Genomic DNA, 15,135 nt, shown 5'->3' on the forward strand with positions numbered 1-15,135 from the left:
AAACCAGTGAAATACATTTGTCCATATAGGTAGCTATTTTCTCAGCAGAAATTAAAGTAATATATATGGGTAATATTCTTTAATAAGTAAGATGAACACAATGTAACAAAAACTACAGTTCAATAGTTGCTAGTTAACTATTTAGTTAACTATTTCAAAACAACATGTAGGAAAGAATGCAACTAAATGGAAATTGCTTATACAAAATGTGAAAAGCAACTGCAGAACTTTATAACGTGGCATGCTTCTCAATATAATTAAAAACATATCATATCCTGGTTTTATCAAATGAGCCATTTCACAGGCAAAAGCTCAACTTTTGACATCCAGCTCTTTATTGAGAAGCATGTCATATGTGTTGATCTAAGACCTCGTTGAACTCAGGCTATTCTCCATTGGTGATGTCTCATAGAGAGGGTAAGATACACATTAGTTTTGGGATATTGAGAATAATATATCAAAATCTATAAATACTGGTTTCCCCATTGACCTCAGAACAGGGTTCAAAATCCAGGTCCTAAACTGCAGGCATTTCACAGATTGTGACTAGGTTATCTCAGAAACCACCTTACCCTCCTTGATCTCCCAAGACAAGTAACTTTCAGGTTCAAACTACCAAGCAATGAGAACACAGCATTCTTGATGGTGTGACCCTGGCTTTGAAACTCAAATTTCTAAGAAATTAGAATGACCCCCACACCTGATGGTGTTCCATGAAGGTTGTTCTGACATGAATTCAGCTACAGGATGTAGCCAGTAAAGTAAACGCAGCCCAGAGCTGTCAGTCAAACTGTTCGCTGGGCTACCTTAACAGGTCCATGCATGCGCAGAAAGAATTCCTTATCTAAAGAGTGGGCAATGCGCCAAAACCCTTGGCACGCCACCAACGTAAACTGAGTAAGGCAGCTGTTACGCACTAACCACACATTGTGAATTTAGTGGTAATGCAGGATAGCGCAGCAAGGCTGCAATTACATGGAACTCGGAACACCACCTGTAGTCATGAATCGTATGAAAGGCACCTGTTAACCAACGATAATAATGATTGTTCATATGATAGGTGCATGAACCTTTGTTGACTGGTTGATTGTCAGATAGTTAGTAAATATAAGTTGTGTGCTTTTGGTATCTTGTTGGAATTATCCAGTGGACAGGTATACCACCATGACTCTGTCTGATCAGCAGAGCTCTGGTGTTCTATAACCTTGTTTCTTCAATAAAGAGCTGTTTATTATTTGCCAAGACTCCACAGGCAGGGACCAGACAGGTAGCAGATGGAAACCCTTGGGGAATACTATCACTTAGAAAGTCCAGGCTGTATAGTGACCCCAACTTTCAGACCAAAATGTAAAGCATATCTTTTCTATAGGACCTTCCCATAGCATCAATACACTTATAAAAAGATACTATACACAAAGTTATGCTCTTCTGCCCCTGAAGAATGGAGGGACTTAAACATTAGGTGAAAACCCAAGATAGATAAATAGCTGTGACAAAATGCTCTAACCACCGCAGCAAGATGTTGCCATACATATAGGCCAAGTATATACTAGATCTCAGCTACATTATTTGTGATTGCAACAATCATAAATAGGATATGAGAAATGGTGGAAAATATATATCTGTCTTTCAGATGTGGCATAAAACTGACATCCTGCCCATTTATTGACATTAAAGATCCCACTGCTAAGGCTGGATTTTATTTATTTTATTTTTTCACAGAAAAAAGGGCCATTTTTCATAGCACAAAATGGTACATTTTGTGGGGCAACGTTGCATTTCATAAACAGATATTTTAATAGACACTGTCAACCAAATAATGCTTTATAAGGCACTAGGAATGATTCAGTGCATGTCTGGAAAAGGTGTAAAGAACTTCTATTCACTTTGAGCTTGTTGAAATCTTATTGTTTTCTCTAGGGGTGCTTTGTATGTGGGTCAGGCATGACTCAGGGACCCTTTCTTTCATTTTTCCCATCTTCCCATAGTGCAGCTAAAGCAAGGACCCTTCCCTGAAGAGCAGACCATTGAGAGCAGCAGGGGCAAGAGAGAAAAAAAACACCTTGTTTACACTACAGGGGTAAGTAGACCTAAGTTAAGCAACTCCAGCTACGTGAATAACATAGCTGGATTCGACGTTGCTTAGGTCGACTTACTGCTGTGTCTACAATGCACTAGGTTGATGGGAGACACTCTCCCAGGCCCAGTCTACACTAGGGAGGGATCGATCTAAGATACGCAACTTCAGCTATGAGAATAGCGTAGCTGAAGCTGACGTATCTTAGATAGAATTAAAATTACTTACTTCACGTCCTCATGGCTCTGGATCGACGGCTGCGGCTCCCCCGTCAACTTTGCTTCAGCCTCTTGGATTGCTGGAGTTCAGCAGTCGACAGGAGAGCGATCCGGGATTGATTTATCGCATCTACACTACACGCGATAAATCGATCCCCAATAGATAGATAGCTACCCGCCGATCTGGCGGGTAGTGTAGACGTATCCCCATTGACTTATCTTATGCTTCTCATTCCGGGGGAGTACCGGAGTCAATAGGAGAGCAATCTGCAGTCGATTTAGCAGATCTTCGCTAGGCCCGCTAAATCGACACCCAGTGTATCGATTGCCGCAGCATCAATCCCTTGTAAGTGTAGACATGCCCTCAGGAGATCAGAGGACTATCTGTAACCGAACAAAATCCCTTTGGCCCCCTTTTAACCTCTGTTTCTTTTTCTGTCCCTGCTCCTTGTCTTATTCACGTGACACCCACATCCACTCACACCCACACACTCTTAGTAGTCTTTCCTGTGGAGAGCTACTATGATGATGGGCCCTGTTAGAAAACTCTGTGTGATGATGATAGTTACAGTTTAGTTTAGATGATTTCTAAAACAGGTCAGCTTGCTCTAGGTAAGACCCCATTCTACCTGCCCTCTTCACTTTCATTTTTACCTCAACAAAATTGGTTGAACAATAATATCCACATCTCTTGGGTGTTTCTACATTCATGTACAATATGTGGAAAAAATTGTGACATTTTTGAATTTTATGTTTCATTCATTTTTTTGTAAATGGCAAACAGTTCATTTAACGTTTCTTGTGAATCTCATGACAACCATTAAAGTAATACAATTTTATCAATGGCACTTCTCATCACTCCCAGAAGCTGGGGTGTCAGAGCTGGTTCTTTCCAAATCCCAGTTCCCCCAAACCTCAAATTCTCTCATCAATTTCACTGAGAACAAAATATCTTTGCTTTTTGTTTGGGATAATTTTGTAATGTCACTGGGCACGATCAGATGGCTACTGCCTTCCACCTGCAGGCAGCTGCAGGGAGAATTTAAGACAAGCAAAATTTGGAATTTGGAAAATACCAAAACTGAAGTGATTTGTGTGTTAATCAGTGTACAAAATGCTGTGGAGGATCTGTGCATGAAGGGTACTCTACAAATGTCAGTCAGTAATTTGACTGTATTTCCTGCTCATACATATGATGAATATGGTGTTGGGGCTTTATACTTCCAGCTGAACACTGTTTATTTCTCACATAATGATAATCACAATCACTATGAGGGTCTATATCAAGTCCAAGAAAAAAATGACTAGAAAACTCATTCTGGATTGGGCAGCAAGGTGACGCTCAAGGAACATAAAAACAACCCCCCACCTTTGCCCCTCCCCAAGTAAACGTAAGTAGAAGCCCATTGATAGACACAAGCATCATATGATCATACATCATATTTGGCAGAGTGTTGATATAGAAAACCAGCCCATAGCCAGATCCACATAAAGGTCTGCCAAAACAAGCAGAACAGCATCTCACATAGGCTGGGCTGCCCTTATATCATGAAAACGTGCCTCCTTTGCCAATTATTCACTTTTTAACTCCCAGCAATTAGTGTCAGACCTTTAAAGCGACTATGATATCCTGTCTCAAATCCATCCTTAAGACTCACTTCTACCAGCATGCCAGTAGCACAGACCCCCATGATAATAGCTTGACAGATGGCAAGCTGAGACTATGGCCACTGATCTGCTTATTTGACTGCATTAACAGAACAGAAACACACTATATCCACAAATTCTGTATCCATCTAGTATATGAAAAAAAAAGCATGTATTACTGTTCCCCCATTCCACTTCTTTCCCCCATTTGTTGGCTTCATCCACCTGTTACATCTTGTCTTGAACAAAAGCTGTGAGTTCATTGGGGCAGGGATTGTTTTTTACTATATATTTGTACAACGCCTTGCAAAGAAGGGCCCTGACTTGGTTAGGACCTCTAGGCACTACCATCATACAAAGAAATAATAAAGCGATACACTGAGAGTACACCACTCAAGCAAAACAAAAGAAATTGAAATAGTCTTGAGTCAAATGGCAAATGCTACTGACATAAGGCCTGATCCAAAGCCCATTGACTACACTGTATTTCAGATCAAACCCGCAGTAATTATGCTTTCCCACTGTGGAACAATTGAAGGACCTACACCTGCATTTTTTTTAATGTCTTGAGGTTGGGGACACAATGGGGGAGTGGGAGGAGAGAGACTGGTACTGGCTTGACAAGGAGCCCAAGGGGATGAGCGAGAGACTAGGATTGACTGGCAAAGGGCCTGGAAGGAGACTCTGATGAGGAGCATGATATGGAGCGGAGCTGGGACAGGGAGACGGGGACTTGAACAAGGAACCTGGAGAGTATGACTAGGACTAGCTAGTCAAGGGAACTTGAACCAGAATGAGGAACCCCGTGGGGTGGTTACTGGGAGTGTGATGAGGATCTAGGGCTTAGGAAGAGACAGGAGTGGCAAAAGGACAGGCTGGAAGAGACACAAGCATAATTGGGAGAACAGGGACAGAAGGGATTTTGTCCTTTAGAGCACATTACCCTCTAGATCCTGGAACTGAGCCCAGGACTTCTAAGCCTGGTGTAATCAAATATCTGAAACCCAATGAAAAAATATTCATGTGTCATTCCCTTATAGTTGCTGGTCCACAGGGAGGATGACAGCCTGTCATCGCTGTCAGTTACTTTGTTAGCTCAAGTGGCAGAGGTCTCTGTGGTGAATCTAAAGGTTCCAATTCTGTTGATGACCAATTTAGGAGTGGGTATCAATCCACATGATGGAATTTTTTCAGTTTATTCTTTTAAAGAACTTAGATTTTTGTGTAGTAATTTCCTATGTTAAAAGAATGTTAAGGTTGAAAAGTCAAGTACTCAAAAGTTAGAAAATGCCAGAATTAAAGTTACCTGTGCAACATTAATTCAGCCCCCTTGAGCATTTGTATTATTATACAGTCATTAATTACATGATCACATACCATTTTTTTCCACGGGACCTCTCCCTCATTCAGTGAACAGGATACACCTTAATCCAGGGGTCAGCAACCTTTCAGAAGTGGTATGCCGAGTCTTCATTCATTCACTCTAATTTAAGGTCTCGCGTGCCAGTAATACATTTTAATGTTTTTAGAAGGTCTCTTTCTATACGTCTATAATATATAACTTTAAACTATTGTCGTATGCAAAGTAAATAAGGTTTTTAAAATGTTTAAGAAGCTTCATTTAAAATTAAATAAAATGCAGAGCCCCCCCGGACCAGTGGCCAGGACCCAGGCACTGTGAGTGCCACTGAAAATCAGTTCGCGTGCCGCCTTCAGCACCTGTGCCATAGGTTGCTTACCCCTGCCTTAATCTCTTTGTGCTTCAGTTCTCCAGCTGTAAAACTAGGATAATAGTATCCCCTCATCTGAAAGGGACATTGTGAACATAAATTCATTTATGTTTGTGAAACATTCAGATACTATACTTATGAGCACCATAAACAATCCTATGAGGAGATTAATAATTCTGTATTCAGAGCAGGGTTTGAATAGTGTGTATAAATAAGGCTTAGGGCCACACATGGAACAATTAGGCTAGAAGAAAGTATTAAATAGCTGTTCCTTGAGCTTTGAGTGCCATCCATTCTGTGCACTGAATGAGGCAGGGTCCTGTGGAAAAAATAGCATGTGATAATGTAATTAAGGACTGTTTTATAATGCATACATACAAGGGGATGAATTAAGGTTGCACAAACCACCTTAATTCTGCAATTTCCTAAATTTTGAGTGGTTAACTTTGCAACTTTCATTTTTTTAATTTAGTTACTTTATGTGTGTGGACGGGCAGGTGCATAGGTGTGTGGTGGGGAAGGATGTAATATATATGGAAATATACTGCAGCTCTAAAGAAAGCAGATCTATTCACTGGCCTGACTAGCGCTTCAGTAGTGCTAATTTGGGGCCAAGAGTCTTTTCTCAATATATAGTCAATAAAGTAACCAGGGATCCCAAATGTCTATCATGTATTTATAATCCACCATCCCACAGACTATTTCAAATATGCTGTTAAAGTGCTTTAAAAATCAAAAGTACAGCACTAATTAAAATCCTTGAAAGCTGCCACTGTCAGAGAATAAAGGAACTTTCCTGCAATAGTGTTCACAAGAGCTCTGATAGCAAAAAAAGATGCTATCTGAATTCCAGGCAGGCTTTTCCACCTGTATTAATATTTTGTATGGAAAAATAAACTGCTTTGAAAAGTGCATAGGGAAGCAGGAAATCTGGAGCCTAAAATATGGTAGTATACACAAACTTTTGCTTTATAATTGTGCACAGTGTAGACCATCTGTTTAGCAGTTAAATACACTCCCATTTAAATGAGTAAGTACATTTAATGGACAAAGTATTAGGATCACTGAAGGGTGAAGTTTTATAGTTGCAGTATGTAAATGCCAGAACGGAACCACTTGTACACTATTACTAATACACACCTCTAAAATAACTGAAAAATGTACTACTTACCTGCTAATTACTGAAGACTGGCTTCTTTTAAGCAAATAATTACAAACTGGGATAGATTGAAATGAAAGTCTGATGGTCTCATATCCTGCATTCCACTAGTGTAAATCAAGCTAGAGGTTTGCTAAGGCTGTTTTGGACTCTTTGGGTACCCAGAAAGTGAAATATGAAAATAAATGAGTATTTGAGTATTCACTGTCATTTCAATCATCTTTTAAACAAGACAGGAGTGGAGAGAGCTTTCCTAAACACCTTCACTAATAAGTTGCCGGTGTTTAAACTACAATTAGCTTATAAGATGGTTGATATGATCAAGCCATATGACTAAAATAATTGATTTGTTCATATTTTTTAAATTATGAAAAACAAAGCGAGAACAACAGCATAATAGAGTTTACAACTTTAACTAGAGGTGTCTATTTAGTTAGACAGTAAATAACTGTCTTCTTTATGTTTTAAAGGAAATATTATGAGCAAAGGGGAAACCTGAATTATAGAAAATAGCTTTTTGAAGGACTGAGGAAAGAAAATATACTTGATGTTTACGTTACCTAAAGAAAAACAAAGGATGCTTAACCAGGTTTAAAAAGAAAACTGATTTTGAATAAATAAATTCAATCTTCTGTGAAAAGAGAACAGGCAAATTAATAATGTCTAATTCTGAAATCCGGGGTTGTTTTAACACCACAACCATCACTTAAGCATTATAACAACCAATTCTTTGAGGAACACCCCGGCAGTACAATTTTTCACGGAAGGACTGAGTTTGGAGGGTATTTTTGTTTTGTTTTTTCAAAGACTATATACATATAGGAAGAGACGCTATTGACTCGATTTTCAGAAGCGCTGAGCATCCATAACTCTGATTCACTTGACTGGGAGTTGTGGGTGCTTAGCACCTCTGGAAAGCAGAATATATGTTTATATTTTAAAAGGCAAAAAGACTCCTACATACTTTAATGCAACATTTCCGAAATAACTTTGGCTCCAATTTGTAAGCGTTTTCAAAGCCTACCCCTACAACTTTGATTCTTTCTATAAATTCTAATGCTGGTTAACTGTCAAATTGAGCAGACCCCCCCCACCCCCATTGACTCATACTCAGCAAAACAGATAGAGACCATAATAAATCTGCACTGGAAAATGTATTTTATGACTGCCTACGCTCTTAAGTTTTTGATTCCCTTTCTTAGTTTCCTTGAGGCTGCACTTTTGTCGTCGTTACTTGATTCTCTATGTGAATAGGTTTCTCGAAATCAGATGATTAACAGACGAATGGTAACTTGGTGGTGGGGCGGAAGGGGAAACCTTCATTTTTCTTGCATGCCCATTAGTTTTCAAAAGCTTATTATGAAGGAGTGTGGCCACTAGTCTCTTACTGATTTGTGTATGATGGGAAACCTACTTCTGTGAAACACAGGGTTTTTTAACCTAACAGAGTAGGGTTTTCCTGCACAATTGGTATGGTTCTGATCGCTCTCACATATTGGACAATAAATAGTTTTGCCTCTAAACGCCAGGAGAAATTGAATTCAATTAGGCAAAAGCCTCATTTGCGTTGTCTGGAAACGATAGACATGGCTTTAATGATCACTTCACTTCTGTGAAATTCTCTACCATTGATAGTACGTGAGGTCTCATTAAGTTCCTCCAAATGGAGTTTTAATAATGTGTTAATAATATCTAGTCATTGTTTAAAATATAAAGGATTTAAATTCAGATGTTATTTTCTTTAAATCGTCCTACCTACCTATATAACTGTGCTTGGTGAAAAGTGAAATCAGGTGTTGTATATTAATTACAAGGAGATTCATGCATTGTCACTATGTAAAATACAGGACTCCGGGATAAGTTCTGTGCATTTCCTTTTACCCTGAGAAAACATTTACAGAGCCCATTATATATTTAATAAACTCCTGTGATCTGCACGGGGGTTCGACTTGCAGACTGCATTCTGATCTTCCATCAGATAACGCTTTCATCAGTGTTTGCATTTCTAGTCCGAAGGGATGCTATCAAAATAAGGGACTCCTACCTCCCGTCTCCCTTCCCCCACCCCCGTCCCCATTTCTAGTCACACACATCCTCACACTGCCAAAAAAGGGCAGCTAGTCCTCTTTCTGATCTCCATAGGGATGTCTGGAAGAGTTTATCAAAGTCTGGGAATATATTAAAAAGTCAAACTGACGCTAGTGAAAGGATTGCTTGGCAGGAATGAAATGAGGCTCTCCCAAATATCTGTGTAACCTGCTGGTCTCCAGTCCCTTGCTGATACTGCTAGGAGCAAGTGGAGCCTCTTATTAAGATTGAAGAGCTCAGCAACCATGCTTTTTAAAACATAGTTAGGCTTGCACACATTACCTTCCTCATGTATTATCGCGCCAGTAAGAGAGAGAGCGAGCCGAAATAACTGAATATACTTTGTTATTAAGACATCAGCTGTGTTTGCCCATCCCCCTATGCCCGTACATATTGACCAGGCAGGACAACAGGGTATAATAAAAGTAATGCTACCTTGTAACGTTTATCGGGTTGTTTCTTTATATTTTAATTTTTCTGCAAGGTCTGACCTGACCTTTGTTGCTGGTAGCTTTGCGGAATGCCTGCACTGGTTTTTACTGTCTCGTGTCACTGTACCTGGAAACCAGGCCGGAAACCGGACCTAACGGGACAACAACCATTGTTTATAAACTGCAGGGAACCAGCTGCAGGCGCTAACGGTGCCTTGTACTCCAGGTTACCCCAACGTCAGCTGCGGACTGCATTTCCCAGTCAGGGAGAAAACAAAGAACACGAGATCCGCTGTTGAGCTCAGGCAGTTCAGGTTCCTTGTACATCGTTAGGGTAGAGAAAAAGAAAGCAAAGCAAAAGTGCTTCACAACAAAGAGGAGATGGTTTCCCCCAAATCCGTTTTGTGATAGGTTGGCCACACCATAAAAGCCTTCTCGGTGAAATACAAAACAAGAATGGGAAAGACACCGACCTGGCGCCCTCAAAATAGAAACATTTAAGAATAGCTCCTACTTCGTATTCCAGATTTCGAAGGCCTTCATTCAGATTGTGTTGTAATTAACAACTCCCTGAAACTGCGGGTCAGAGGTGATAAGGCCATGATTGTCTTTAGCTGCGAAGATCAGACATGATTAATAATTTACCAGGAACTTACTTTCACTTACTCAGGGCCTATGGGCTATAAAGGACCTTTAGGGATTGCTTTCCCACTTGGAAACTAGACTTCTCTCTGTCTAGTTTCTTTCTGCCTTGTTACTATTATCATGTGGATTTTAATTTTTGTTTTTAAATAGTGCAATCTTTTGTCAGTTATACATCCTGGCGTTAAAAATCTGGGTATCGTTTTCATATAAAAGAACTGTCAGCCACCTCATATGAATTGCTGCACACTGCATCATCCCCTTTAAAACTACCCTTGACATCCAAGCGTTTGGAGTGTTGTAAATATCTATCAAAGCGGTTATAATTATGTTTTGGTGGTTGGGAGCCAAAGTGCAAGAAGGAGAGAGAGACTTTCCCAGAGAAGGCGGAGTGTGCTACCAAAGTAGCTTTAAAGGACGCAACACGTTACCCTATAAAGTAAACATTCAGTGCACTTAACATTCCACCATGCCCGCCGGCAGCAGTCGAAAACTAAGGACCCAGTCCTGCAGCCTTTACTCACAGAGTCCGATTGATTTCAGCTGAGAATATGGGTGTTATTACGGATTACTCGTGTGAGTAAATTTGCAGGACCTGGCTTTTCTTTCTGATGTGGTCATTAATACAATTATTTGAAGGTTAAATAAATAATGTAAAAAGGGAAAATAGTCAGCACAGGAACATATCAGGCGATAATACGTCTGTGCAATAGTACAAAAGGCAAAAGAAAATATCGCAGGAACCAAGAGAACAAGGAAATGAATGCTAATCATTTTGCTATCTTATGAAAAATGACAGACAGCTAATGAAACATTCAACGAGAAAAAACGACCCCACAACATATGATCCTATGACACTGATCAAAAATATCTTGGTCAGGTTTCTGGCTTTCTCACCCAGGAATTCTTTACTGTGGTTGCACAAATGGATATCTATATAAAACTGTTCATTATTTTCGAATATTTATACTTTTTCTGTGATTTATTTGCTATGGTTCAGATTAAACTTCGAAAGGACACGAGTTTGACAGATTTCATGTTTACAGAGAATTTTCTGGTGATTTACAAAAAATGTCATTAACTTACCCAAAAGCTTGTCTTAAGTTAACCACGTACGCGAGTTTTATTTGTACCGTATCAGAATTACCACTACACTTCATTTTAAGCGTCCAGTGGTTTCATTTCAGACAAATGTTTAACCAATTAAAAAGTAAGGAAAAAACCAGGAGAGCCGGAATTTGCAAGTGCTGAGTATTTCCGAGAAGTGCTGAAAACCCTCAGCTCTCATGAATATCTATAAAAGCAGCAAAGAATCCTGTGGCACCTTATAGACTAACAGACGTTTTGGAGCATGAGCTTGCATCCAACGAAGTGGGTATTCACCCACGAAAGCTCATGCTCCTAAACGTCTGTTAGTCTATAAGGTGCCACAGGACTCTTTACTGCTTTTACAGATCCAGACTAACACGGCTACCCCTCTGATACATGAATATCTATGTAAGCTGAGGACCACACATCTTACAGATCCAGCCCAGAGGTAGGGCTGGAGAAGAAATTCATTCGAGGTCCTATGCTCTTGCCACCTATAGTAATGCCAGATCTCACACTGACTTCAGTGGGAGTGGGAATCAATCTTTAGGGGCCAATCCTGCGCCCTTACTCACATCAATAATCCTTACTCGAGTGAGTAAGTGATGCAGGATCCTATTGTTGTTGTTAGTCTGTCAGAATTATTTTTAGCTGAAGTGACGTTCGCTTCAGTGGAAGCAGGATCCTGACCTATTCCTTGTGTTGTATTGTTCCAGTTTAATAATCCACTGGTATGAAAAGATTGTCAAAAGCTATCCAAGTGTATTGTTTTAAATCAAGTCTAACCAGGTCGTTGTGCTTTGGAAGGCTTTCTCCGTACTACATTCCATAAAATCGTTTCTAATAGTTTTCAGCTAAAGCTAAACTTTAAATCCATCCCACTACCGTGTTTGCATACTGAGCTGCCACAGTAACATCAAAAAAATTTCCCTCAGTAAACCCTAACTGCCTTGTTTGACCAGCACGGTGTTTGACTGTTCCATGTACTGTATACTGGTTTGGTGTGCTGCTTACAGATAGGTTATTTACATTTCTCTACTTGGATTTTGTTACATCTTCCTCATTATTTGCAATCTCATACCTTAAAATCCTCATGATAAACAAGACAGATCCCCAAAGCAAAGCTTGATGTAACCAATTGGTAACCTCTTTCCATCGAGAGAAATGACCCTTTGCAGCCACCTGCTGTTTTTCAGCCAATTTTCCAAGCGCTCTCTCTCTCTCTCTCTCTCTCTGTTTCTCTGGGGTTTCTATAGCACCCAGCCCCATAGTAGCTAATCCTTCCTCCTCAGTGGTGTTGTTCTCTACTCTGACCAAAAAATTCTAATGTGAAACTTCAGGAGCTGTTGAGCGGATCTAATAGCTGCTGCCTTTTCCTTGTGTGCTTGACGTACTATCTTTGAAGAATCCCATCAAACTAGTTAAACAAGCCCTGTCCTCTCATAAATCTACGTTGGCTGTCTCCAGTCAACATTATGTTTATCAACATTTTACCTCACTGAGCCCAAATACTGTTTCTAATATGATACTCAGCTGCTGTTTGGATCATTTCTCGTTTTCTTTTCTGTATATTGTGTTATTTTTCCAATTCCCGGGAATTGTAAATATAATTTAAGACTGCGCTACGTTATCCCATGTAAGTGTATGTTATATGAGCCAGATGTATTCAACGACTATAGAGGCACCACAATAGTGCAGACTCTTTCCATAACTATTTCCATTGTTTCATCCTAGTTGCGCCTAGCTAACCCCTCCCTATCTCATCAAAGCAAATTATTGTTGGTTGAAATTTTGTCATTGACTTCAATGGCAGTAAATTCCATCATCTCGTGATCGTTTCTTAGCTGCTGTCCATCTTCAACCTCTTCTCTCGTTGGAGCTGCCTAACCGCTACAAAGAACTCACCACCAGCTTTTTAAACGAATTTGGTGTGTGTGTGTGGGGGGGGTTATTTTCTTTTAATCTGAGAAGCCCCGCGGACCATATTGTGTCATTGATTTTTAAGTACAACTGCCAGTTGAAGCCAGTGGAACATTCTGCTTGCGAATCAATGGCACGGTATGATCCTAAGTGATCAGATGGAAATTCTCTAAATTGGCTAGTCTTTATTTTTGTTGTTCCTTTAATTATCCTTTCAACTTATTTCTGATTATTTTAATCATGTCTCAGAACCAGCCATTCCAGATGGTTTGTAAATGTCGCCTATTATCAAATCATTGGTATATTATCAAAATTGCAACCTCTGAAGCCTTTACAATACCATTTCCTATACTTCTACTGGATAGAACGAAGGAAAGGGGGAATATTACAACTTTGTACGTGGACACAGCGGTATCGCTACACGTTCAGGAGGTTTTTGACATTTTGTCTTTGAGCACCGCAATGTCCTCTTTGGTCACCGAAATCAACGGAGCCAATTTCATAGGAAAATCTGATCGTTTGAAATGAGAGATCTCTGCTTATTAAAGCTGGTATCCAACGGTTTGTAGGCAGCAAATAAACAGTAGCTGCAGTTTCCTATCCTGGCTCGTAAGAAATCAACCCAAATCATTCCAAAATAGAAATAACTTGTTTGCATGGAAAAGGCGACTCGTTTCTGTTTTTATCATTGAAGGGGAATCAATGCATGTGAAATGGTTTTGCCAGATGACAAGCCAGAAACAAGAGGACCCTTTTATAAAGTGTTATCAGAATGTCTTTCAATATTTTGATTGGAAAATGGAAAGTGAAAAGTTTTAAATGTTCTTTCCCCTTCTCCGTTGTGAGCTGATCCCCAGGATAACTATTCAATAATCACTATACAGTTCAACTGCCATATAGCCACTGAAAAACTGAACAAGTTTTATTGAAGATATTTTTACGAGTGGGTCCTTCATTTGGAAACTGTTCCACCCAGGCCTTGCTGGCAAGTAAACAGACTGCAAAGAACGCTAGAATGACTCTATTTTTAAATACATCCGACAACTCTATAAGTCTTGGTATAGTTTGGGGAATGACTGGCTTACATTTCAGCTCCTAATGATTTGCCGTGGACTGCGGGGGGAGAGGGTGAGCTGCTATTTAAAGACAACCTGAAATGTTCGATTGGTCATAATCATTCCTAAGCTGATCTATGCACTATTATTCGACAGTTAAAGACCCAGCGAAATCCATACGTGCCTGGGTTTTTTTGTTTTTTTTCCTCCATAGCTTATGATGATTATTTTCTTCTTGGTTAACTTTAGCCTTTTAGATGTAATGGTAGAAAATCATGTTATTGTAGCCCTAGGTAATTAGTACTTCCCTCTGTCACTGCGACGGTAGCGCAGCATATCATGTAAAACCGAAGTGTCAGACCCTGTACACCTAATCTTTTCCATACAGAGACCATTCACAGTTGATGAGTCAAGAGCTTTAAACGGAATCCACGTAAAGGACACTTATCCGAAGTCTCTCTTTGAGGACAACACTTAATTGTCCTAGGAAAACATGTGTGAGTTTTAGTGGCTCTCTTCAAGAGCTTCTGCGTCTGCTGACCGATTAATAGGAGCATTTCCAAAGGAGTTTTTTCTTTTGTTCTCAAACACCAGTGCAGTGCTTTAGCCTTCCTTTAGTAAACATTGGTTAAACAAACACTCTATCTGCTCTATTATAGCCGAAGCTGCTCAAAGCTTTAATAAAGGCACAGGGAAGACCAGAACCCGCGTCCAAGACTGCTGCTTAATCCAATGAAGGCAATTTCCGAGGATAATTGCGAACATGTTTTAATGCATATGCATGAAAAAGGATTTTTTTCCGAGAGACCGACTTTACATGCTTATGTAATTGATTGAGGCGCTGACCCGCTATTCAAAATGTTATTTGAGAACCATCAGAATGCGTAAACTTGCAAATTGCCCAGCTTGTATCTGAATTAATACCTCATTCATCATCATTATGGGTTGATAAGTTAATTTAACCATTTCATTCTGCCTTAATGAGCTATAGTTAAATTAATGCCACATAATATATGAAAGTAACATTTAAATAGAAGCACTGGGCTGAGACAAACAGAGGCTGCTGCTATTTGGGCTGA

Source organism: Mauremys mutica, chromosome 10, assembly GCF_020497125.1.
Source record: "Mauremys mutica isolate MM-2020 ecotype Southern chromosome 10, ASM2049712v1, whole genome shotgun sequence".
Lineage (NCBI taxonomy): Eukaryota > Metazoa > Chordata > Testudines > Geoemydidae > Mauremys > Mauremys mutica.